The 24,915-nt window shown below is 41.3% G+C and overlaps 1 long non-coding RNA gene across 1 annotated transcript in view; it reads left to right on the top strand.

Moving 5' to 3' along the window:
• LOC141984025 (uncharacterized) overlaps positions 1-19,167 on the top strand; it is a 208,828-nt gene extending 189,661 nt beyond the window's left edge. The window contains exons 5-7 of the long non-coding RNA XR_012638617.1: positions 17,391-17,458; positions 18,317-18,443; positions 19,091-19,167. This is a non-coding gene — a long non-coding RNA (uncharacterized LOC141984025). The remainder of the gene's footprint in view (positions 1-17,390; positions 17,459-18,316; positions 18,444-19,090) is intronic.
• The last annotated feature ends 5,748 nt before the right edge of the window (positions 19,168-24,915 follow it).

Here is a 24,915-nt window from a genome sequence, read left to right as displayed (position 1 = left end):
TATGTTTGAAAATTGCGTTCCTTGGAGCGATTACTTCAGGACAGGTGAACTGGGAGGATTTATAAGATGATCCACCATACACAGTATTCTAATGACACAAGGTCATTTTGTGCTCCTCGTCCTTGTTTCCTGGTGAAAGCCTCATCTGACTTTCATATCAACCAAGTCATTCAGTTACCAGTTTTTTACCCCAAACCACATGCTTCAGGGGAGGAAGCCAGCCTCCATATTCTAGATGTGTGAAGAGCTGTTGCCTTCTATCTCAACAGGACTAACCCCTTCAGAACTTCCCCTAAACTCTCTTTTGACATTGCAGAGAGAATGAATGAAGATCCTCTTTCCACCCAAAGACTATCTAAATGGGTTTCAGAATGAATCTTAACAGGTTACAAAGGTTCCGGAGTGCACCCTCCACCTAGGTTGATAGCCCTTTGCACCAGGCTCTTCTGTCCCACTTAGAAACATACCTATCACAGACATTTTGCAAAGCTGTCACCTGGTCATCTGTGCACACCGTTTCCCAGCATTACATCAGCATTCACACCCCCAGATCATACACAGCCTTTGGTGAGACCATTGTCTGAACTGTTCTGTACCCATCTCCTCAGCATACTCCTCCGTAATCTACATGCCTCTCGGGAATCACCTGATGATGGAGCTCTCATGGGGATAACAACTCTAAGCAGGAGAGGTTACTTACCTGTACAGTAATTGGAGTTCTTCTGGATGTTCTGTCCCTCTGGGTGATCCACTACTTGCCCTCCTTTGCCTTCTGCTTTAGAATTCTTGCCTTTCGGCTTTGTAGTTGAAAAGGAACCAGAGTGGTGGTGGGTCTACACCTCTCTATATATTCTTGGTCTGGAGCACGAGGAGGTGTAGGGTGTTGGCACAGATGCTGCTGACAAAAAAATATCCAATCAAATGTCCGCAGGGATGCACACACCTAAAATGGGGCATCCATGGGGACAAAGCATCTTGAAGAACTCCAGTCACTGTACAGGTAAGTAACCTCTCCTTTTCTATAGTTTTGACACTGTCACTGAATCAGTCTAGATTTGCTCAAAAGGCTCACATGCCATTAGTGAACTTTTGATGAATGGGAGCTGAGTTTGAAGTTCATAATAAAACACAGAGCTAGGTCAAGCTTTGTGTGACCTTCCACTGCAAAATTTTCATGTTGCTCTGCTTCAAACTCTTTATGGCTCTGCTTGCCTTGCATAACAAAAAGAGCCATATTCTGCTGCTGTTTAAGTTGATAGGCATTTTGTATTTAATGGGAGCAGGCAGTTCAACACTGATTTCAGTAAGGGTAGGATTGGGCCTTGTGGCGGTTCAATGACAAGACAGAACACAGCTTTTAGCAAGCAAGCAGGCTGGTCTCTGCTAACGGGCTTCTGCCTGTCAGCTTTCCACCTTCCCCTTTATTCTCTCTCTCCCCCCGCGCATTACATTCTCCAACAGATAAAAGGAATACACTGGCTTTGTTTAACATTCTTATTTACCAATTTCTATCTACCGCATTCCTTGCTCTCGGGCCTTGAGCACAGTCCTGAGTGGCTTCCCACGATACATGTCATCTTGGCGAGATTCCAAGGTTGATGCCCTTGGATGGAGCAGTGTGTGCACTACTCCTACACAACACTCCGGGTGTGCCCTGAATGTTGCCAAGCGCATAAACCTTTATGAATCCTACAGGGCCTATATTTTAGTGCTGTCCATAGATTTAAACTGCACTATAAAAGCTAGCAACTAGACCAATGCGTAGGTGCCCTGGATAAACTCTTAAAAATATATTAATACATAAGACTTTGGCAGTTAGCTACCCACGGATACACTATCCCTGCACAGAATCAACACACAAAAAAGCTAATTTAATAATAAAGGACTCTTGAAGTTAGTAATGAGTAGCATAACCTCTGTTGCACTGGAGGGTATTTCTATGGGTGTGGCAGGGTCCTATCAGTTGTAGACTGATACTTCTAATGATAGAATTTCGGCAGCATTGAATCACTTCAGCACCAGATGACTTCCAAGCAAACAGTAATGATAAGAATTAATTTCTGACTGCCTGTGTGCACAGGACACGCTTTATGATTTTAAGCTGTAATGTAGATTGCTTCTTATTAGCATTCGAAATGTCCATTATTTCCAGATACAATTGCTACTGTGGCACATCAGAAGGTATCAGAAAGCATCTAATTTCAACCACAGGATAAATGAGAATAGACATCACACCTAATTAAACAAATAAAAGAAAAGTATTTGGGTTAGAGCTCTTCATCTTTCTGTGAAATTTTTCCTGATCAGAAATTAGGATACAGTTTCATTTCTAGGTACCCAAGATGGAGAGGAAAATTGTTGAAGGAAGAGGAACAGTTTTAAACTGATGGAGTATGATAATACTAGTCCTTAATACTGAGAATACAAACAGTTCTGATCCTCAGGTGCTGAGCCCAGGGAAGCTGCAAATATTCAGCTCCTCTCGGAATCAGGTTCTAAGTTAGGAAGGAAGAATTTGTAGAAAATACTGCATTTATTTCCCCTAAATCATTATTATTACCCTCTTCACATTACCGTATAATAGAATCCCCTATCTTTCTGCTTAGTCCATTTTTTTCCCATCCACTTCCCCGCGTCCCTTTCTTTTTAAAAACACATTCTTCTATTAATACTAATGCTCATGAGAGGTAGAAGATTGAGTGCCCTGGGGACTGAATTTCTGAAGTTGTCAAACCACGCTACAGTTACCATGCAAGTTTCCGGTTGCCACCAGACCAATGCACCACAAGCCCATAGGAGTGATAGCCCAACTAATTCTGCATTGTTTAGCCTCTCTGATGAGGTTCCAACAATGTGCTGGTTGGGTTGGTAGTATAGACGTCTGCCTGCAGAATCTTGGCTGAGACACTATTCATTTTGCAGAGGCCTTCAGAGAGCAATACTTCTAGACTGAAACAGATGAAGATTTCAAAGGCTCCTTTTTAGCCACATTAGAACAACAGACATTTTGAAATACCTGGTGGTGAGACAGAGATAATAAAATTTTATGGCAAATTTACTCCCACATTTGTGAATCTGAAATATCTCCAAAGCACTACTGTGACTGTTATGAGGTATTTAAAGAGCTATTGAAGTCTCATGGAAAACTCTGAAAAACATTTTCTTTAGAGACTGTGCTGCATCTGTATCATGCCATTTCTGCTTTCTCTTATTCCCTTTTTAGCTACTAGAGGCATTTACGTAAGAACAGGCTCTTTGTTGCTTGGGAGTTCATCTGCTCCTGCCACTGAGTTTCCACAGGTCCCAGGTCCATCAGTTAGGAAACACTCCCAGGGAATGTGAGATGTCCCAGATCAGGCCCTTAATCTTCAGATTTTCATATTAAAGTATTTTCTGCTGTAGGTCTGTGGCTTAAAGTGAGGAAATTGGAAGCACGGGAAGATGAACTCCTAAGCAGTTAAGAACCTGTTCTCATAGATAAAAATAAGGGGGATATTTAACAAAATTTGTTGCAAACAGTTAAGAGTGTTTCAGTGGAGTACAGATCATGAAAACATGATATTGACTTTCCATACAGAAATACTGTCTCTTAAAAAAAGTCAAACCTTAAAAAGTCTGGAATGGAATAGTTGAGGGCTTAGGGTGACCAGATAGCAAGTGTGAAATACCAAGAGACTTTTTGCGGGGGATGTGGTGGGGGCATAGTTGCATGTATAAGACAAAGCCCCTAATATCGTGATGGTCTTGATAATATTGGGACATCTGGTCACCCTATGAGAGCTTCATACAGTTCCCCACTTACCCCATCACTCACTTTCAGCCCATCTGACTTTCTCCGTATCCACATGAAAACAGCTGTGTGGCCCTAATTTGCAAGCTATCCTGTCCACTCACTGTTAGCAGCACCTCCTCCTGGCAATTCTGGTTAGCTTCTTCCAGGTGCTGCACCCTCCTCTTCTTGTCTCTTCAGCCATCCTGTCTCATCCTGTGGCCCCTCTCATTCCAGGAGCTGCAGCTTCCTCTTCATGACTTGGCCCTTCGGTCAGGTCATTATGCTCCTCCCTGGCAGGGTATCAAAGTCTTCCAGTGCAAACCGTCCCAGGCAGTCTGGTCTCCACTGCCTGGTCTGCACCACTTTCCCAGTGGCTGGGATGGGAATCCGGGCCCATCCTCTACTCTGGGTTCCAGCTCAGGAACCCTCTAGTCAGCAGCCATGGCCTGTTCCATAGAATCATAGAATATCAGGGTTGGAAGGGACCCCAGAAGGTCATCTAGTCCAACCCCCTGCTCGAAGCAGGACCAATTCCCAGTTAAATCATCCCAGCCAGGGCTTTGTCAAGCCTGACCTTAAAAACCTCTAAGGAAGGAGATTCTACCACCTCCCTAGGTAACGCATTCCAGTGTTTCACCACCCTCTTAGTGAAAAAGTTTTTCCTAATATCCAATCTAAACCTCCCCCATTGCAACTTGAGACCATTACTCCTCGTTCTGTCATCTGCTACCATTGAGAACAGTCTAGAGCCATCCTCTTTGGAACCCCCTTTCAGGTAGTTGAAAGCAGCTATCAAATCCCCCCTCATTCTTCTCTTCTGCAGACTAAACAATCCCAGCTCCCTCAGCCTCTCCTCATAAGTCATGTGCTCTAGACCCCTAATCATTTTTGTTGCCCTTCGCTGGACTCTCTCCAATTTATCCACATCCTTCTTGTAGTGTGGGGCCCAAAACTGGACACAGTACTCCAGATGAGGCCTCACCAGTGTCGAATAGAGGGGAACGATCACATCCCTCGATCTGCTGGCTATGCCCCTACTTATACATCCCAAAATGCCATTGGCCTTCTTGGCAACAAGGGCACACTGCTGACTCATATCCAGCTTCTCGTCCACTGTCACCCCTAGGTCCTTTTCCGCAGAACTGCTGCCTAGCCATTCGGTCCCTAGTCTGTAGCGGTGCATTGGATTCTTCCGTCCTAAGTGCAGGACCCTGCACTTATCCTTATTGAACCTCATCAGATTTCTTTTGGCCCAATCCTCCAATTTGTCTAGGTCCTTCTGTATCCTATCCCTCCCCTCCAGCGTATCTACCACTCCTCCCAGTTTAGTATCATCTGCAAATTTGCTGAGAGTGCAATCCACACCATCCTCCAGATCATTTATGAAGATATTGAACAAAACCGGCCCCAGGACCGACCCCTGAGGCACTCCACTTGACACCGGCTGCCAACTAGACATGGAGCCATTTATCACTACCCGTTGAGCCCGACAATCTAGCCAGCTTTCTACCCACCTTATAGTGCATTCATCCAGCCCATACTTCTTTAACTTGCTGACAAGAATACTGTGGGAGACCGTGTCAAAAGCTTTGCTAAAGTCAAGAAACAATACATCCACTGCTTTCCCTTCATCCACAGAACCAGTAATCTCATCATAAAAGGCGATTAGATTAGTCAGGCATGACCTTCCCTTGGTGAATCCATGCTGACTGTTCCTGATCACTTTCCTCTCATGTAAGTGCTTCAGGATTGATTCTTTGAGGACCTGCTCCATGATTTTTCCAGGGACTGAGGTGAGGCTGACTGGCCTGTAGTTCCCAGGATCCTCCTTCTTCCCTTTTTTAAAGATTGGCACTACATTAGCCTTTTTCCAGTCATCCGGGACTTCCCCCGTTTGCCACGAGTTTTCAAAGATAATGGCCAAGGGCTCTGCAATCACAGCCGCCAATTCCTTCAGCACTCTCGGATGTAACTCGTCCGGCCCCATGGACTTGTGCACGTCCAGCTTTTCTAAATAGTCCCTAACCATCTCTATCTCCACAGAGGGCTGGCCATCTCTTCCCCATTCTGTGATGCCCAGCGCAGCAGTCTGGGAGCTGACCTTGTTAGTGAAAACAGAGGCAAAAAAAGCATTGAGTACATTAGCTTTTTCCACATCCTCTGTCACTAGGTTGCCTCCCTCATTCAGTAAGGGGCACACACTTTCCTTGGCTTTCTTCTTGTTGCCAACATACCTGAAGAAACCCTTCTTGTTACTCTTGACATCTCTTGCTAGCTGCAGCTCCAGGTGCGATTTGGCCCTCCTTATATCTTTCCTACATGCCCGAGCAATATTTTTATACTCTTCCCTGGTCATATGTCCAACCTTCCACTTCTTGTAAGCTTCTTTTTTATGTTTAAGATCCGCTAGGATTTCACCATTAAGCCAAGCTGGTCGCTTGCCATGTTTACTATTCTTTCGACTCATCGGGATGGTTTGTCCCTGTAACCTCAACAGGGATTCCTTGAAATACAGCCAGCTCTCCTGGACTCCCTTCCCCTTCATGATAGTCCCCCAGGGGATCCTACCCATCCGTTCCCTGAGGGAGTCGAAGTCTGCTTTCCTGAAGTCCAGGGTCCGTATCCTGCTGCTTACCTTTCTTCCCTGCGTCAGGATCCTGAACTCAACCAACTCATTCCATCCTGACCTTACTGCCTTTCCCCTTTCCTACCTTTTGGCTCTCCTCCCATCTCTGAGTTTACCCAGTTACACACCTCCCTCCCCTCAGGGAGTGACTGCAGACTTCTTCCCTGCAGCCCCCTTCTGCTCTTAGCTCTTGTGCTTTCTACAGGCTCTGCCTGTTCTTGTCCAACTGAGCCTCATCTAATCAATCCCTGCTCCCAGGTGCAGCCTTGGCAGTCAATTGGCCCACCTAGATACCTTAATCCCTTCAGGTCTTGTATGGGGTGGACACCCCACCACCAGATTTCTATTCTGCAGAGTGCTGAAGCATGTGCCCAAGATTAAACACACACTTATGTGCTTGGCAGCATTGGGGCCTATGGAATTACTGAAAATAAGGGCAGGCAACCAACTGCCCACCCCCAAGGGAAAAAATATTGCACCCAGTCTCTAAGGCAGAGATGCTTCCGTGGTGCAAAGCACTTTTCTGCTCTTGCTCAGTGTACCAGGGAGTAGGATCCGAGGCTGGCTGGCTTGCTTTCTTCAGCCTGGTCCCCTCTGCCCTCCCCCTAAAAAAACCAAAATGGTAAAAAGAAAAGGATGACTTACTTCCGCTGCAGGAGAAAACCAATAGTCCTTAACTTACACAGTGTCTTGTAAAGCTGTAGAGTCTCTCTGCATAAGCAAGATGGCGGGTTTGTGAGTTCCTCATCGTTCCTGTTCCAGTACCCACACTGGCCTGAGCAGGAGAGCACTTTCCCTCAGGGGCCCTTCTCCAACCTTCCTGTGGCCCCTCTATAAGTCCCGGCTCTAATGAATGACTAATTAATCCCTTCCCTGCCTACCTGAGTGTGGGGTACAGACACACATCACCAGCTCTTTGTATTTTTGTATTGTTACATCTAGATAGATTATATAGATATTCAATGTGTGCCTGTATGTAATTCCTGCCTTGCATCAAAAGAAAACCCACCAAAATGCATTCCTCAGTAAGGCAAAGTTTAAAAAAAAAAAAAAGAAAGAAAGGCAAAATTGTAATTTGTAGACCAAGCTAGTTATGATAAGCTAAAGACAATTTTTAAAAGGTCCCTATTAAAAATTCTGTAAAAGTTTCCAAATACCATAATGCTAAAATTCCTGTTCTGATGTATTTCCCAAACTTCTTAGAAAAATTCTACCAGGGGATGGGATGTGGCATGTGAAATTTCATGGGGATGGCCTTTTGTGTGTGTTTGGTGGAGGGGAGGCATGAGCGTCGGGTTGGAATCTGCTACAGTTCACGCAAAAGCCAGAGTTTTCAAAGTTAGGCTCCTAAACCTATTTAGGTGCCTATAGGTGGGATTTTCAAATGCACTTAAGTAATTTATCAAAGGTCTTGTTGACTTCAAACTGTAAACCTATAGCCTGTTCAAAGCATTTCAACTGTCTTGACTTGTGGAAGTGCGATATATTGGAAACAGTGTTGGGTGCAAATATAGCACAGGCTGTTTGCTTATCAGTTTGGTGTTAGGTCTGTGGTGTTCTTACAAGAAGGATGTTATTGAGAACTCGGGCTTTTTCACATAGATGAGTGTTTTAAATGTAAAACTCCTTAGAAAAAATTTCTATGGAAAATTTCTATAGCAAAATTCTACTAATAATTAAGAAACTAATTAAAAATATGAGAACAAAACATCCACTTAAGCAGGTAAAGACTAAAATGGGAAACAAGTAGAGAATTAGCAATATATAAATACAATCTGAATTAATAATAAAAATAATGATACCAAGCTCTTACATAATGCTTTTTTCAGTAGATTTCAAATCAATTTACAAAGAAGGTCAGTATCATTATTCACATTTAAATTATAATAATAATAATAATATTTTTTTAAATATTCATATCTACCCTGCATGTGACCTAACCTGGAACTTGAGCAAGGTCTTCAAAGGTGAAAAGCTAGTGCAGTAAGCAACTTTTCCATCTGTCTCCTAACAGAGCACTTAGATATTCTTTTGCCTTCAGCATGTGCTAGCCTTCATTTTACAGAGATTATTTAGAAAGTGGTGTAATAGCAGATGCAATTTTCTTCCTGGGATCATCTGGCTATTATAGATATACAAGAATCAGAAGAGAATATGTTAGCACACTTTTTAATTAATATGGATCAAAAATATAATTCCAAAACACTTAAACTAGAGAATTGCAAAGGGTCAACTTCCTTGTTTGGCAGGATAAGTATGTAAAGTTAACTAACAAGAATAAAAATCCACCATTCAGAACAATATACAAGGGTGTGCATTTGGGCTGAAATTCACCCCAGTGCAGTGGGTCAGCATCAGACCCTCTGTGAAACTTTAAATTCAATGGATCTGCCATGGGCAGATGAGCTTACGCTCCGTGTGTATTATGCAGCAGAGACTCTGTATTGGCTCCAAACAGGCCAGTGCAGGAGGTGGAATTTGGGGCAAGGCTTCTGGATCTGCTGGATGTATATCCAATGATGCAAACTCCTTGCACAGGAGGGCCAGTGGCAATTATTCCAGCCTACACGCTGGCCCAGTAGCTGCAGAGGGGCTGTGCCACAGCTCTGCAGCCTGCCCATAGGTTGGAGCTCTTCCCCAGCCTTGGCGGGATTCTTCACACTCATCCCATTTTCTTGAGTGGGAATAAATATACATGCATTTGTTGCATAGTTTTTCTGAAAGGTGATTATTGTTCTTCCTTACGATAGTCAAATGCACCTGGGCAAACCAACTGCATCAGTTTATTATCCTCCTCCATACCACCTAATAAATCATCTCCATAAAGTTGAAGCCTAGCACTAGATGACATGCTGAAGAAAACTGAATGTTCTTGAGTTTGTCTTGACTTCCTGCAGAAGCTAGAGCGTAGAGTGGCTTAATGGACAAACATTTCCGCTCTGGAGGCCTGGCTCAAAGTCTTAGTGAAATCACAAATGAAAATTAAGTTGTTGATTTCATCCTGGTACCCGTTTGTGCACATCAAGAGACTCTTCCACTTTTTAGAATGATCAGCAATTTTTGCTCAAGAGGTGCATGGTAGCATGATATGCTGTCACCCTTCTACTGAGATGTAACTGAGATCCAGGCTTTGGAATCTGCTTTCCAGTGGGGGAGAAATCAATTGTGTGCAGGCTGGACATATTCTGAGTGCAACTTGTTCTGTTTACTCGCATCTTGGAACACAGGGGTCCTAAACAGCATACAGGAAACCCCCTCGGCCAAAATACCAATGGCCAGGGCACAGAAAGCAACTCTGCTCTGTGCCTTAATTTCTGTAACTCGTCAATTTTGGGGTAAACTCTTTAGCTCCGGCAGAACCAGTCAAGGGCCTGACCTCCTTTCCTGGGACTCCCAGAGCCCAGCAGGAATGCGAGCAATGGGGCAAGAGCTACTCAGCTTCCTTGCAATGCTGCAACCTGCAGGAAGAGGAGCTGCTGAGCAGGTGCATCAGGGAAAGGAAAGCAGCTGCTCAGAGCACACCTGCCTTACAGCAGTGTTGTTCCTGAGGCCGCAGTGGGAGAGGTAGTCCCCCTATCTTGTCCCTGTAATGACAGTGCTGATTCAAACTCTTCAGGTTAACAACCGTAGGACATGGTTCCGGGTACACATTTTCAATTCATAATCAAATAAAAAAGCTTCATTTTTTTTCTGCTACTGACATAATCACCAATTAATGGGTGTAAAATATTAACAAAAATATCACTGGACATTTTTTCACTTTCATTATAAACTTGAAAACAAACCCATTCAGCCAATGCATATATGCCATCCTTTGTGATTGTTGTTGTTGTTCAAGGAGAAGCCAGTTTTTCAGTGAAATATCTCCTATTTCCAAGCAGAACTCAGCCTATTCTGAAGAATTGGTGAATTTAAAATTCATAGTTCATGCACCAGTAGCCATTTCCCCAAACTTAATGGAAAGGCAACATTTGGGAAAACGCAAATCCACCCAAAACTAAATGAACAATACTGTTATAGAAAAGATGTTACTCTGCTTGTACAATTCTAGTGACCATTAATAAAGATTTTGCAATTAGAGTTTAATTGATTCTTTTATTGCTGGTGCACCAGAGGGAATAGAATCCAACTGCTTTTTCCATTGTCTTTTTGGTCTGCAGTGCTAACAGTATATTATAGACTTGTTTGAGTAGGTAACTTAGATATGATCCAAGATGAAAAAATAGCAGATACTGTGGGTTTGATTTTCAGTACTGCACGCATGATATGTAAACACCTGGACAAATCAGACATGGCCAGTTAGATGTATAACTAGCATTTGCGTGGGCAAGAACCTAAATTACACACACAATCGCTGTGCTTGCCTATGCATATTAGGTACATACAACCATACAGACAGTAGTGAAAATCAGGGCCCCAGTGCTTAGAAATAGCTGTTTTATCCTGGAGCACATTTTAATGTCAGCCATAAACTAATTTTGCATGTGATTCAGGAACAGGAAGGGCACTTAACTTTAAGCAAGTAGTTAACTCTCATTGAAGTCAATAGGATTTAAGCACATGATTAACTTTTTAAGGCATGTGCTAAATGCTTCTCAGAATCAGGGTGATTAATCCCATCTATTTTTGGTTGGAGGGTGGTGAGGATTCACTGGGCTGTAATATATAATTTCAATGGAATGCAAGTTTTTAAACTAAATGTGACTAGAGTGCTTGTGAAAGATGCAGATTTCCCCAGAATGCCTTGTCAGTGTGTCAGTTCTGACCTTGGAGAAACAAAATGTCAGGATTGAGACTATGTCTGTCTCCATGTCCATTCAGTCCGTGTGTGTGTGTGTGTGTGTGTGTGTGTGAGAGAGAGAGAGAGAGAGAGAGCTAACAACAAAGGAGATAGTTGTGGTGTTGGTTTTGTAGGATATTTATACCCTGACCCTGCAATCTGTTCCATCTGGGTTGCATGCCTGTTGCCGGCCAGGAGCCCCACTGACGTCAAAGAGCATGCGTTCAAAGAGCATGTAGTATTTTAGTCTATGCTATTTTAGCATTAACTGTCGCTTATGTAGTATAAAATGCTACCACCAGCAATTTGGCTGTGACCTGGGATAAGGTGTCCACCCCACACAAGGCAGAACAGGTTAAATTAGATTAATTAACCTGATAGGCTGTACCCTGGGGGGAGTCAGGGCTTGAAAGGCTGATTGATGAGGGAGCCCAGCAGAGAAGGAACAGATGGTATAAAGCCAGGGGTATAAAGCCAGGAAGTTGGCAGCAGTAAGGGGCTGTAGGGGGGAGTAGTCCACAGTCACTCCCTCTTCGGATGGAGGTTTGTTAGAGATTACAGGGTCTGGTAAGAAGCTGGGGGGAGCGGGCAGAGTAGTCCAGAGAGCAGAAGAAGCTCAGATGAGTGATAAACCTAGATGTGCCAGAGGCTAGCAGGAGGAAATAGAACACAGAGTCCAGGGAAGTAGCAACCAGGTCTGGGAGTAAGTAGACCATAGTTACGGAGCATAGAGTCCCTGGTCTGGAGTAGAGGGTGGGCTTGAGTTCCCCTGCCAGCCACTGGGGAAGTGGTACAGCCTTGGATGTAGGATGGAAGATTGCTTGGAATGGCAGAGGGACAGTTTGTCCAAAGAGATGTTGACAGACTCTGGAAGCGGAGGACTATGGTGACCTGGCTAGAGGGCCACCTCATAAAGAGGAAGCACCTGAGTCACAAAGAAGAAGACTACCCAGAGTGCAAGGATATTTTGCACCCTAGCCGAAACTTCCACCTTGCGCCCCCCACCCCTCGCCCCGGAGCATTGCTTATTATAAACTTTCAAAAATGAATACTGCATAATGTGGCATTGTTTCTTGTTCACTATTAAAAGTAAAGGATAGAGAATACATGTCACTTACTAACTATGAGTCACTATTTGAATTTCATCAACTGTTTGACATAAACATTGATTAAGAGATCAAGATGACTTTTCCTCAAAATTAAGCAATGTTGATTGTAACTGGAAATACGTATGCTTCCTTCCTTCATTCTTTCATATCAAAATCTACTACATTTTATTGTACCTTTAGACTATCCAATTATTGTTATTAATAAAATTTATAAAATTAGAATGGTGGATACTCCGCAATACAACAACAACTGACAGTATCAATATGACAAATTTCAACAACCTACACACGCATATTGGCACATGATAAACATATACACTCAAATACTGAACATACACACACAATCGACACAAAGGATTGGCGAAATGATGCAGCAGCAATTGCCAGAGTCTTAGATCTGAAACACCTCAACAAAAATAGTTAGCCTCAGTCGACAACCTCCGAAAACTAGTCAACGTAGCATGATAAACAGCCCGTCAGAACGGGTACTGGCTCCGCGCGACGAGAAAAATGACGTCAGTGCCACTTCGTGCTGTAATGAAGCAGTACGCTGGTGCCCGCACCGCAGAGCTGGCGGAGGCTATAGCCGCAATGTACGAGAGAATGACAAGTTAAAATGCAAGTTCAATGACGTTTCCCTTTTCTTTATTCATTTGATTTCCAGTAACAGTGTAAAAAAAAAATTGGGGCACCGCTGTTTGGCACCCCCAAATTTGGCGCCCTAGGCGGCCGCCTAGTTTGCCTAGTGGTTACACTGGCCCTGCCCAGAGTCTGACAAGGTGAGACTGAGACAATGGGCTGCGTGACTGCAGGAAGGGGTGCCTGGCCAGTGGTGCTCTCTTCCCCAGGTGAGCCACAAAGAGGCGTATTAGCAGTAGGTAGTGAACCCTATTACAGGATCCCAGTATCATTTGATATGACAGAAAATGATGACTGTTGTAGATCTCAACAGCCTTATGTGCTGTGCTTGGTACTGACGTGTAAAATTCATCTGAGCGTATGATTTTGTTCTGAATCTGGTTTTCCGAAAGAACTCAGTATTCACAGCTCCAGTATAGACGATAATACATGCTCTGGATATATAGAATAGAAAATGGAAGTACTTCAAAACCTCAACCCACTCTTACTTTTTAGTCTAATGTGAAAGTTGAAACAGTAGGTTTCCCCACTGCAAACCATGTTTGCTTTGCAGTCATAAATAGCATTGGTGCGGAACACTTTCAATTGTATAGCTCTATAAAAATGATGAAAGGAGACAAGAGGAGAATTTCTATTTAAACTGGTGTTGTATTGGTAAAACAAACATGAATCTTAATATTCTTGGGTTATTTTATTGGTACTGATACTACTTGACACATCACCAGATGCTGCAATCTCTTAACTATGTTTAGATAGATGTGAAAATCTTTTCAGATAAAGGTAAAGTGTTAAAGGTTACTTTCAAGTATTCCCTTTTATAGGGTGTGTCTCGCTCTTCGTTAGTAATAATACTTACAGAAGCTTGAATATAAAATTGCTTTTCAGGTCTGTCTGATCTCCACCCATTTGGCAGGGGATAATGGGAGCAACACAGTAGATCAAACTCAAACTAAGTGGAGACTGGTCATGTTTAATTCTCTGCATGAGTGCATGTGGACAACTCCTCTGTCTCTGTCACTGTGAAATAATTATAAGTGGTTGTTCCAGAGTGTGGGTGTTTTGTTTGTTTGTTTGTTTTTTTACTGCTAGCTGATTCTACCAGATACATGCTGAAAGAGTAGCCTTGCAGTTTTTCTTAGACGTAGAGATTTGATTTGGCTGATTATCTGAGGCTTATCTAAACAGCTGCAAACTTTTCAATAGATGGGAACCATCTTTTCTGTAGCAGACTAATTAGACAAACTGGAAGCGCTTTAAACTAGCATCTAATGGGGGGAGTTGCCACGGGGATAAACACAGTCAAAATGCTCAAGTATATAAGGTAACTCAAGGTAAGCATTAATGAAAAGGCATCAAGGGAGTGAAGTGAAAACATTCAGTTGCCTACATACCAGTGGTTGAACCCTGGGAAATAATTATACCACCTAGCTCTTTTATCAGTGGATCTCAAAGTGCTTTACAAAAAGCAGTCAGTGTCACTGTCCCCATTTAACAGATGGGGAAACTGAGGCACAGAGGCAGTGACTAGCCCAAGGTCGTATATCAGGCCAGTGGCAGAGCTGGGAATAGAATCCAGGTTTCTTGAGTGATAGTCCAGTGTTCTATCCACTAGGCCCAATAACAAGAACTAGAAATGCTTATTTATTAAAAGATACCTGATATAGTTGGTATTACTGAAACCTGGTGGGGTGAGTCACATGACTCGTATGTTAAAATACACCCTATTTAAGAAATATGGAGTGGGACTTTACATCAAAAGTTGCGTGTTCTTTAGAGTTATTGACCTGGAATGCTTATGGAGCAGTACTGATAAATCACAACGTGGGGTACTGACGGGTGTCCGCTAGAGACTATCAAATCAGAGTAGGGAATAGGATGAGCAGCTCTCTTTAAACATCTATCTATATAATGTGTAGAAAGAAAAATTACATCATTGTGAGGGGCTGTCAATCTGGGGGACTTCCTGGAGGTCTCATCTGCCACTAGTAAAACATCTTTCGGGTTCCTAAAAATGATAATCATAACTGTCTAACACAAAGCATCAGAACCAAGTCAGGATTGTTCTACATTAGACCTCATCATGATGGATTAAAATATATCCATTTATAAAGAAACGCAAGAATGAGAAGCAGGCAAAAATGGGTAGGGTAAAATAAGGCCTGACCCAAGCCTCACTCAGTATTGAAAGCATAGTTAACCAAACTATAAACAAAGATGAATTGATCCCTAAACTAAAAATTGATGGTTGCCTTGGTGCAAACAATCACAGTCTAATTTTATTTTTTATTTGCAAACATACTATAGTCCCAACCAGAAATACACTCGCATGATGCTTTAAAGAGGCCAATTTCACAAAAGTGAAAACAATCATGAGCAAAATTGAGTGGGAGCAAACATGTAAACATTAAAAAAGTTACTATTTGGGAATTGTTCAAGAACGTTGAGTTAGATAAAAACAACCAAACAAAAAAACCCACCCTATTCTGCAATTGTGAAAGCAAGTAAATATTAGGAAGATAAAACTATCAATGAAAAAATCTATGGCCTGAAGAGTTAAGAACAATCAGAAGGAATTCTTTAAATACAAATATATAAGGAGCAAAAAAATTCCAGCAATAGAATAGGTTCAAAACTAGGTAAGGATGCTGAAGTTATCAATCTGAATACAGAAAAAGCAGCAGTATTCAATAAATGATTGTGTTCTATATTAGGAAAGAAGGATGTTGTGCTTATATCTTACAGTGATAATGAAATACTTTCTATTCAGTCAGTATCTATGGAGGATGTTAAACAGTGACTATTAAAACCAAACATTTTAAAATTTGCAAAACAAGAACTTGCATCTAAGAGTATTAAAAGAATTGGCTGAGAAAGTCTCTGAACAATTAATATGGAGAGGTTTTGTTTGTTTGTTAACAAATCTTGGGACACTGTGCTAATATTTAAAAGGGGGGGGGGGTAAATGGCTAAAGCCAGGAAAATATTGGGTATCTAGCCCGACATTGATCTTGGGCAAAATCATTAAAAAGTTGATATGGGACCTAACCTGTAAAGAATTAAAAGATGGTAGCATAATTAATGCCCATCTACAAGGTTTTATGAAAAATAAGTCTTGTCCAACTTGTTATCCTTTCTTTGTATACTTATCTTTCTGGAAGGATTTGACTTAGTTCTATGTGACATTCTGATTTTTTTTTAAAGCACTATACAATATCAATGTAGCCCATATTAAATGAATTAAAACTTGCTATCTGATCATCTCAAATTGTAAATGGAGAATCTTCCACTGGTGGTTGTAATGGTTTTAGTGGGATCCCACTAAAACCATCTATTCTTGGCCCACTGCTACCCAGTACCTTATTGGTGATCTGCAGGAAAATATAAAATTATTGCTGGTAAAACTTGCAGATGACACACAACTGGTGGAGTGGTAAATGATGACACAGACAGGTGAAAAGAACAGGAGGACTTGCGGCACCTTAGAGACTAACACATTTATTTGAGCGTAAGCTTTCGTGAGCTCATATAAATGTGTTAGTTTCTAAGGTGCCACAAGTCCTCCTTTTCTTTTTGCGGATACAGACTAACGCGGCTGCTACTCTGAAACCTGTCACAGACCAGTGAGTTATACAGACCAGCCTGGTTTGGTTGGGAATGTGGGCTTATTTCCATAAGCAATGAGTAAAGCTAAACTGGTGTTTGGAAGTCAGCTCCTGAGCAGCTACAGACATGTGTAGCTTGTTCAGTGAAACATGGTTTATGTTCTTCCCAGTTGTGATTTTTATTGCTTGGCATTAAAAATTTAATTAACTTTGAAAAGTAAGAGTGTCACCGAGGACCCTTGCTTTGTCTCTTCCAAAGGTAACAGTGGCTAAACGTTCTCAGTCTACTGAACAGTCTTTCCCAGCCATGAACTTGCTGAATTCCTGTATAGATCTCAACGCTATTTCTCTCAAGGTTGTTCTTAAAGGGGAAGTTCACATGTTTGAGACTTATATGAATTTTAGGATCTCTAACCCTCACCAATTTAAAGCTGGGCACTTACATATTTAAATGTAGTCGAGATGTGATATTATACGTTACAAAAACCACCTACTGGACCTGCTGTCTACTGGAGTTTCAGGACGCCGACTGAACAACACAGAGTACATTACGTTAATTGATTCCAGCAATAGCCAAACCTCATGGAGCATCAGGCTCTGCAAACCTCACAAACTATTTTGACAGGTTTCAGAGTCGCAGCCGTGTTAGTCTGTATCCGCAAAAAGAACAGGAGGACTTGTGGCACCTTAGAGACTAACACATTTATTTGAGCATAAGCTTTCGTGAGCTACAGCCCACTTCATCAGATGTATTTTCCACTGCATGCATCCTATGAAGTGAGCTGTAGTTCACGAAAACGATTTTGAGTTCTTTGAGTTCAGACTAGTAGTTATATATTTTTTATTCCTTTCTCTTTTCTAGCTGTAAAGAAGCTCATGTTGGGCCAACCTCACTTTGGGGAGTTTCATCTGTTCCCAAGTGCACATAAGGTAGGTAGAGTGGGCCATGTCCACAGTCATTTCTCCCATGGTGCCAGGGGTCATAAAGCTGCTCTCAGTGGGCCACTGAGGATTCTCACCGCATGAGGGACCCACAGCTCAATGTCCTCTTTCGTCCCAGCATTTGGCTGCTGGGAGCACGCTGCCCTCATAAGATTCCTGCTAGCAAAACAGCCCCTCAGGGTAATTACAAACTGGCACAACTTAAAGCAGTGCTGTTCAGCACACCTGAGGATGCAGCTCACTGTGTTTATTTCCCTCCCCTGCCACTGTCTTTTTCTTTTTCAGAACATGACCCCAAACAGTGTTCCAGTTAGTTGATTTTTTTTTATTTCTTTTAATACATGCAGTTCAAATGTAGGGCAAGCGAGTTCATCTGCTCCCAATGAGGACAAACAGTGAGAATCATAGCAGAGGGAATTGCGTCTATTTAAGCCTCTTCATTTTATTAGGCAGCAGAGTCCACTTAATTGGCACTCTAATAAACAGCATGCCTGTTTAATTTGGACAATTTCTAGAGAAGAAATCCAGACCAATGCATTCCAGTGACTCCAGACTAGATAAAGGCACCATTTAAGAGGAATGACTTGTGTTGTCTGTGAGCCCATTCAAAGCAGTTTACGGAAGCGATACAGTGCCTGCCAGCATACATTTTCCACCTGAAGCTCTTTATTCACTTTGAGCTTCTTTTCTGCTGCTAAGCATAGAGGTCTCATACCTTTATTGGATATGTTTAATAAAATGGGGAATGGGCTAAAACATTTTATGTAAAAGGAGGGACAAGTTACATGTCAGATGTAAGCTAGTCAGAAAAGACACATAAATGCCAAGGTATAGATTTATTTACAGACATTTCTATGGAACATAAGAACACAAGAATGGCCATCCTGAGTCAGACCAAAGGTCCATCCAGCCCAGTATCCTGTCTGCCGACACTGGCCAATGCCAGGTGCCCCAGAGGGAATGAACCTAACAGGTAATGATCAAGTGATCTCTCTCCTGCCATCCATCTCCACCCTTTGACAAACAGAGGCTAGGGACACCATTCCTTACCCATCCTGGCTAATAGCCATTAATGGATTTAACCTCCATGAATTTATCCAGTTCTCTTTTAAACCCTGTTATAGTCCTAGCCTTCACAACCTCCTCTGGCAAGGAGTTCCACAGGTTGACTGTGCACCAAGTGAAGAAGAACTTCCTTTTATTTCTTTTAAACCTGCTGCCGATTAATTTCATTTGGTGGCCCCTAGTTCTTATATTATGGGAACAAGTAAATAACTTTTCCTTGTTCACTTTCTCCACACTACTCCTGACTTTATATACCTCTAGTCTCCTCTTTTCCAAGCTGAAAAGTCCTAGCCTGTTTAATCTCTCCTTATATGGGTCCCATTCCAAACCCCTAATCATTTTAGTTGTACTTTTCTGAACCTTTTCTAATGCCAGTAGATCTTTTTTGAGATGAGGGGACCACATCTGTATGCAGTATTCAAGATGTGGGCGTACCATGGATTTATATAAGGGCAATAAGATATTCTCCGTCTTATTCTCTATCCCTTTTTTAACGATTCCTAACATCCCATTTGCTTTTTTGTCTGCTGCTGCACACTGCATGGACGTCTTCAGAGAACTATCCACGATGACTCCAAGATCTTTCTCCTGATAAGTTGAAGATAAGCTAAATTAGCTCCCATCATATTGTATGTATAGATCAGGTTATTTTTTCCAATGTGCATTACTTTACATTTATCCACATTAAATTTCATTTGCCATTTTGTTGCCCAATCACTTAGTTTTGTGAGATCTTTTTGAAGTTCTCTACAGTCTGCTTTGGTCTTAACTATCTTGAGCAGTTTAGTATCATCTGCAGACTTTGCCACCTCACTGTTTACCCCTTTCTCAGATAATTTGTGAATCAGTTGAATAGGACTGGTCCTAGGACTGACCCTTGGGGAACACCACTAGTTACCCCTCTCCATTCTGAAAATTTACCATTTATTCCTGCCCTTTGTTCCCTGTCTTTTAACCAGTTCTCAATCCATGAAAGCTCATGGAGCTCATCAACATAGTACTTTGCAAACACTAATGAATGCATTCTCAGTATCTCCTGTGAAGAAAGTGAATATCCCTATTTTACAGATGGGGAAACTGAGGCAGAATGCCCTTGCCACAGTTTTCCTGTGTAACTTTGAACAAGATGGGAATACAACTGAGTGCTCAATTCCCAGCCCATTCCTTAACCACAGAACCATTTCTATGACTTGCACTGGTTTGGGATTTTTGCAGCTGAGCAAGAGTCTAACTCCACCTGGGGTGTGGATGAGTTGTTTGTAATTAGTCCAAAAAAGAGTAACTGATTTCAGTGAGACTACTCAAATTCTTAACCACATGTTTAAGTGTTTTGCTGTATCAGGGTGTTTTTCAATAAAACCAATAAACCACAAGAACGTTCCCAGTTGCTTGTGGTACAAGATTGTAGGAAGTGACTTAAATGATTTTGCAGGTATGATCTTGCTCTTGCTCTGAAAGGGTTCTCTTTCCCTCTGAATTTCATTGACTCAGTTAACACTGACTTATATCTCCTTGTTTTTGTGAACCTGAATATTTTGTCCTGCCATTCTAAAGTGCTTCTTGAAGGAGTTGGTTTACGGTGTCATTAGTGGCTGTGGTCTTTTTTTTTTTCCTTTATGCACAGAACAAATTCAACCGTACAAACTTCTCTGTGACCCTGCCGGTGTTTTAGGGTATTTCCCTGCCCATTTGGGCCCCAATTCAGCAAAACACATAAATGTTAAGTCCCACTGACTTCAGTGGGACTTAATCACATGCTTAAGTGCTTTGGTGAACCAGGGCTTAAGTCGTTGGCTTGTCTGCTGAGAATGCCAAGAAAGGGGCCGGTTAATGCTCTGTTACAGACCACATCCAGTGAGCAAAACAAAGGGGAAAGCCTGTATTGGGAACATCTGAGGCTCAGTCCTGCAAATACTTAGTTGCAGGAGGCCAATGATACTATGAACTTTAATCACTTTTTTATATTTCAGATAAATAAAGAAGACGGAGACTACAAAGAATTGCTTACACTTGAAAATGCACACAATAAAGCTGTACAAATGTTTGCAGCTGCAGGATCATGTTAACTGTTACTGACTTGTGATTGTTCTGCAATAAAAGAATGAATATAGTCATTTACTATTTAAACACTTTACCTAAATGTATACTTGTGCATCATGTCAGACAATGAATAAATATATAAATTGTAAACCACTTTAAGTCTACCTGTTTCACTGCCTTCATCCCTGGCTAAAGGTGGCTTGCATATCGCTAACTACATAGCCAAAGGAATTTAAATGAGTCCTCTTCTAGGAGGCACTTTTCACTAACTTTTAAACTGAAGGTTTCTTAAATCTGCAGAAATGAGCAGTTTGGAAATTGATTTGGATGAACCAGCTCTGATCGTATAGGTAGGAATTACTTATTTATTAGTTCAGGCATTTTGCCATCCTTGGCAATTTCATTTCCTATTCCATATTGCAATATTCCACTTGCCTGCTTCACCAGTTCAACTGCTATTGAAGCATTCAGAGAACTGTGGGGGTGGTAATTACTGGGATTTCAAATTGTATCCTTTTAATCTTTTTTCTCCCAATATTCATTCCAGTGTTCTGTACTATTATTTGAGAACTACAACAAATGTGTATGTTATCCTTCCTCCCCTTTTCATGATTATAATCACAGGTTACAGTTTCATTTAAGATGATCATATAAAATAACTTGGTTCAGGCAGTATATTTCTGATCCACTTCTATCATCCAGAGAATTAAAGCATTTCAGTTAGACAAGCGTGCACGTTAAGTACTTACTTACCCTATATATACCATGCAATATATCTGTATACAGTTAACAATAGTTGCTGTTTTTAATGACACATTGTCATTTATATTGAAATTGTAGAATTTCAGTTACTCATGATATTCAACAAAACTTGAGTTTATAAATGTTTAAGTTCACAAACTGTGGTAGGCAAGTATTAATCCTATTTTATAAGTAAGGGTGTTGAGGCACTGGGAGATTGGGGGAAGAAAAAACTGGAATGGTTAGATCCATAGTTAGGTACCCAAATAAGCGCAATACATTTTTTCTGAGCTGTTGTGCACTCATGCCACCTCAAAAATCAAACTGCTTATCCAGGTGCCTAAATATGGATTTAGGTACCAAACTTGAATTACTCAACTTTGAAAAAGGGACAATAAATTGTCCAATATCATAGAATTCTGTAGCACAGCCAGGAATAGAATTCACACCTGACTCCCACTCCTGTATTCTTAACTACAAGACAAGTCTATTTTCATATTAAAGCATTATTTTAAAAACAAATCTCAGGACTCAAACACAAACACATAGATGCAGTTATAGGGATACAGAAGAAATTTCAAACTCCATATTATGTCTCTGCAGACCAGCCATCTGCAATAGAGCAAAAAGAACAGGAGGACTTGTGGCACCTTAGAGACTAACCAATTTATTTGAGCATGAGCTTTCGTGAGCTACAGCTCGCTTCATCGGATGCATCACAAAAGCTCATGCTCAGATAAATGTGTTAGTCTCTAAGGTGCCACGAGTCCTTCTCTTCTTTCTGCGGCTACAGACTAACGCGGCTGCTACTCTGAAACCTGCAATAGAGCGTATCGCTTAAATCATTTAAACTGCGTGCTATTGTACTTTAAATGCTCTTTAACTTGAAATAAGGGATTTGTCTGATTTCTATTTTTAGATTACAATGTAGCAGGGATTATTAGTGCATCAATAAAAAGATACTTTGTTAAGAAACCATGCTGCCAAGTCAATCACTTTATCAGAAGGTTATATCCGTGTCCTTCAAGTGTTTCCTTAACTACCCTGGAGACCCATAGCCCAGGAAGAGCAGATTAAGCGGGTGATAGGCAGGTTATTTGAGGAGCACCCAAAGCCTAAACTTTTGGGTAACATAGGTATAGAAGAAAACTCCTACAACATCTCATCAATTCTTTTTTTTCTTTTAATAGCCTGAAGCACATTGGATAGCATGAGCTCATTACTAACTTTTATTGATTTATTTTCTTTAAGGAGATAACTCTAACAGCTAGTGTTGTCTAGCTTTGCATATTTCTTTTGACAATATTGTGGGAATGTAGACTACAGCTCTGATTTACATGGGATTAGATTTCATCCAGAGTTCTTTTTGAATGACCTTACTTAAAAAAAAAAATTAGAGCCATGTTGCATATCTTATGAAAAATTCTTTAAAAGAATCTTATTTAATTTTACCAGCCCTTTTAAGTAAGTTGGTAGCTACAAAAGCAGATAACAGTGCTTAAGATAATTATGTTAATAGCCCAAAGTAAGTTTTGCACTTATACCTGTGGACCAAATCCAGCTTGATTCTACTCTGACTCCAAGGGACAAAGTCCAGTAGATGCATGTTTCAGTAATGCAAACATCTCCTCCTTGGAAGATTTTTCTCCCATAACTAGGAGGCACTAACTAGGTCATAGGCCTGGTGAGAATGGTTGCTGGGCAGGATGAATCGTATCTCCTCAGCAGCAGTGCTCTTTTTGGAGCAGAGTTTAAATTTACTATCGCCTGGAAGAACCCCAGAGGTACGTTTCTTCCTCCAGCTATGGATAACTGTACCTTTTGTTTTGTATTCTCCCTAGCAGCCATCGGATGCGTCTCTGTAGAGTCTCTTTTGATGAGATGGAATTGGGTACCATGCTAATTGTAACTTATGCTTTTCTTATTGTTCATATGGAAGCTGCTTTTTGTCAAATAAAAGTGACCAGTGCCCTAGGGGAATGTCCTTCTCTAAAGCATTTTTTCCTGTTGAGTAGTGTAATTACATCTGTCTTCATTATCAGGTTTAATGAGTTCCATGTATAGCTTGAAAATGATGCCCTAGAATTCATCATCATCTTTTAAATCTCTGTCTGCAGTCTGTTGAAGCCTACCATTAGTTCACAAGAGTTTGATATACTTTAATTTGTATAACTATTTTTTTAAAAAATAGTCTCTATTGAAAGTACTCTGTAATATTTCCTGGTTCTTCATTTTAATTAGCTACTCTACTCTGTGCAGGCCTACTCTTCCCCATTCTTAAAAAAAAAAAAATGGGATCATTATCTCCTAGAGGGAAGATTGTACAGTATCCAGCCCCTCTTAGAGGAAAAGGGGCAGGGCTGGCTCTCATTTTGTCCCAGATTTTTAAACTAAAGGAAAGTGCTAGAAGAGAGAACCCGTTTGAGCAGCTGTCAGATGTTTTGGAAAGAATTATTGAACCTAAGGGGTAGTGAGCTTCCTGCACCACCTTTATTTATAGTAACTGCTGGTACCATTCAGAGTGGAGAGCCTGTAGGGCCAATAATAGTGCCTCAGGTCTGGCCCTGCTGTTAGGTTCTCCAGGGTGGGAGGAGAAAGCAAAGTAAAGACAACATCTGTCCATGTGTCGTCTGGACGGCTAGCAGCTCTGGTTTGATGACTTTGTGTGGTGGGAATTTGTCTTACTACTTCTTCCCCAAACTGCAGCTTGATGTTGCAGTGTAAATGGCCTTATTGGTTGCAGTTCCAAAGTAGCTCAAAATATATAGAGTACAATAAGCCATGAAAAGGCAGCTTTGCTTTGCAGAGTTGAACTAGTAACTAATACACATTTTGGCATTTAGCAATGTGTTATAATCCAATGCTCACCATTTTCTGATGAAAGCAGCTCTTAGATATGGGAACTAATAAATGGAACTTTGCCCTTCTAAACTGACTGACTATATTTTTATAGATCGATTGCTAGACATACGAAAAGGGCAGGAACCTTTCCACAGCATGCTTTAATTCAAATCTAGGTTCAGCTGGGAGGATGAGAGTGGAGACACATTGTTGGTAGGGTGGCAAACCAGCACATGGCTTTTTAGACCAGCACAGATATTTCCTCTGTTATCTGGGAACATCTTGTCTTGTTTCCTTTTCATTAATTTTGTTTCCTTCTGTGAGCAGCAAATAACTCATATCTATCCTCCTCCTGCAAGTGGCCTTCTGGAAGATGATTGCATTGCCCCTATCTTGCGAAGGAACACACTGTTTTATGTTTCTTGTACCACAAACACTGCATGCTGTCTTCATCCCATTTCTTCTCCAATTTTATTACCTATTTACAAGCATCTTTCTACACAGCTATCAGTCAGAGGAAATGATGGAATTGAGGACTTATTCGTTAAGATCCTGCTAAAGAACAGGATGTAGCTTGCATGTCTCTAATAGATTGTATACTATACCACTTTTGTGTGTTCTACTGTTGTTTCGCGGGTGCAGCGAGAGAAAAAAGATAATGGCAGAATAATTTGTCATCTATTTTTTTAATTGGACAAGTGTAGTCTCTGTCTGCTTGCAGAATAGCCAGAAGATGATTGTCTTAAATTTGTTCTTCA

Source organism: Natator depressus, chromosome 1, assembly GCF_965152275.1.
Source record: "Natator depressus isolate rNatDep1 chromosome 1, rNatDep2.hap1, whole genome shotgun sequence".
In the NCBI taxonomy this organism is placed as follows: Eukaryota; Metazoa; Chordata; order Testudines; family Cheloniidae; genus Natator; species Natator depressus.
Note: the sequence above shows the minus strand (reverse complement) of the source record. Positions and strands in the feature narration are given on the sequence as shown.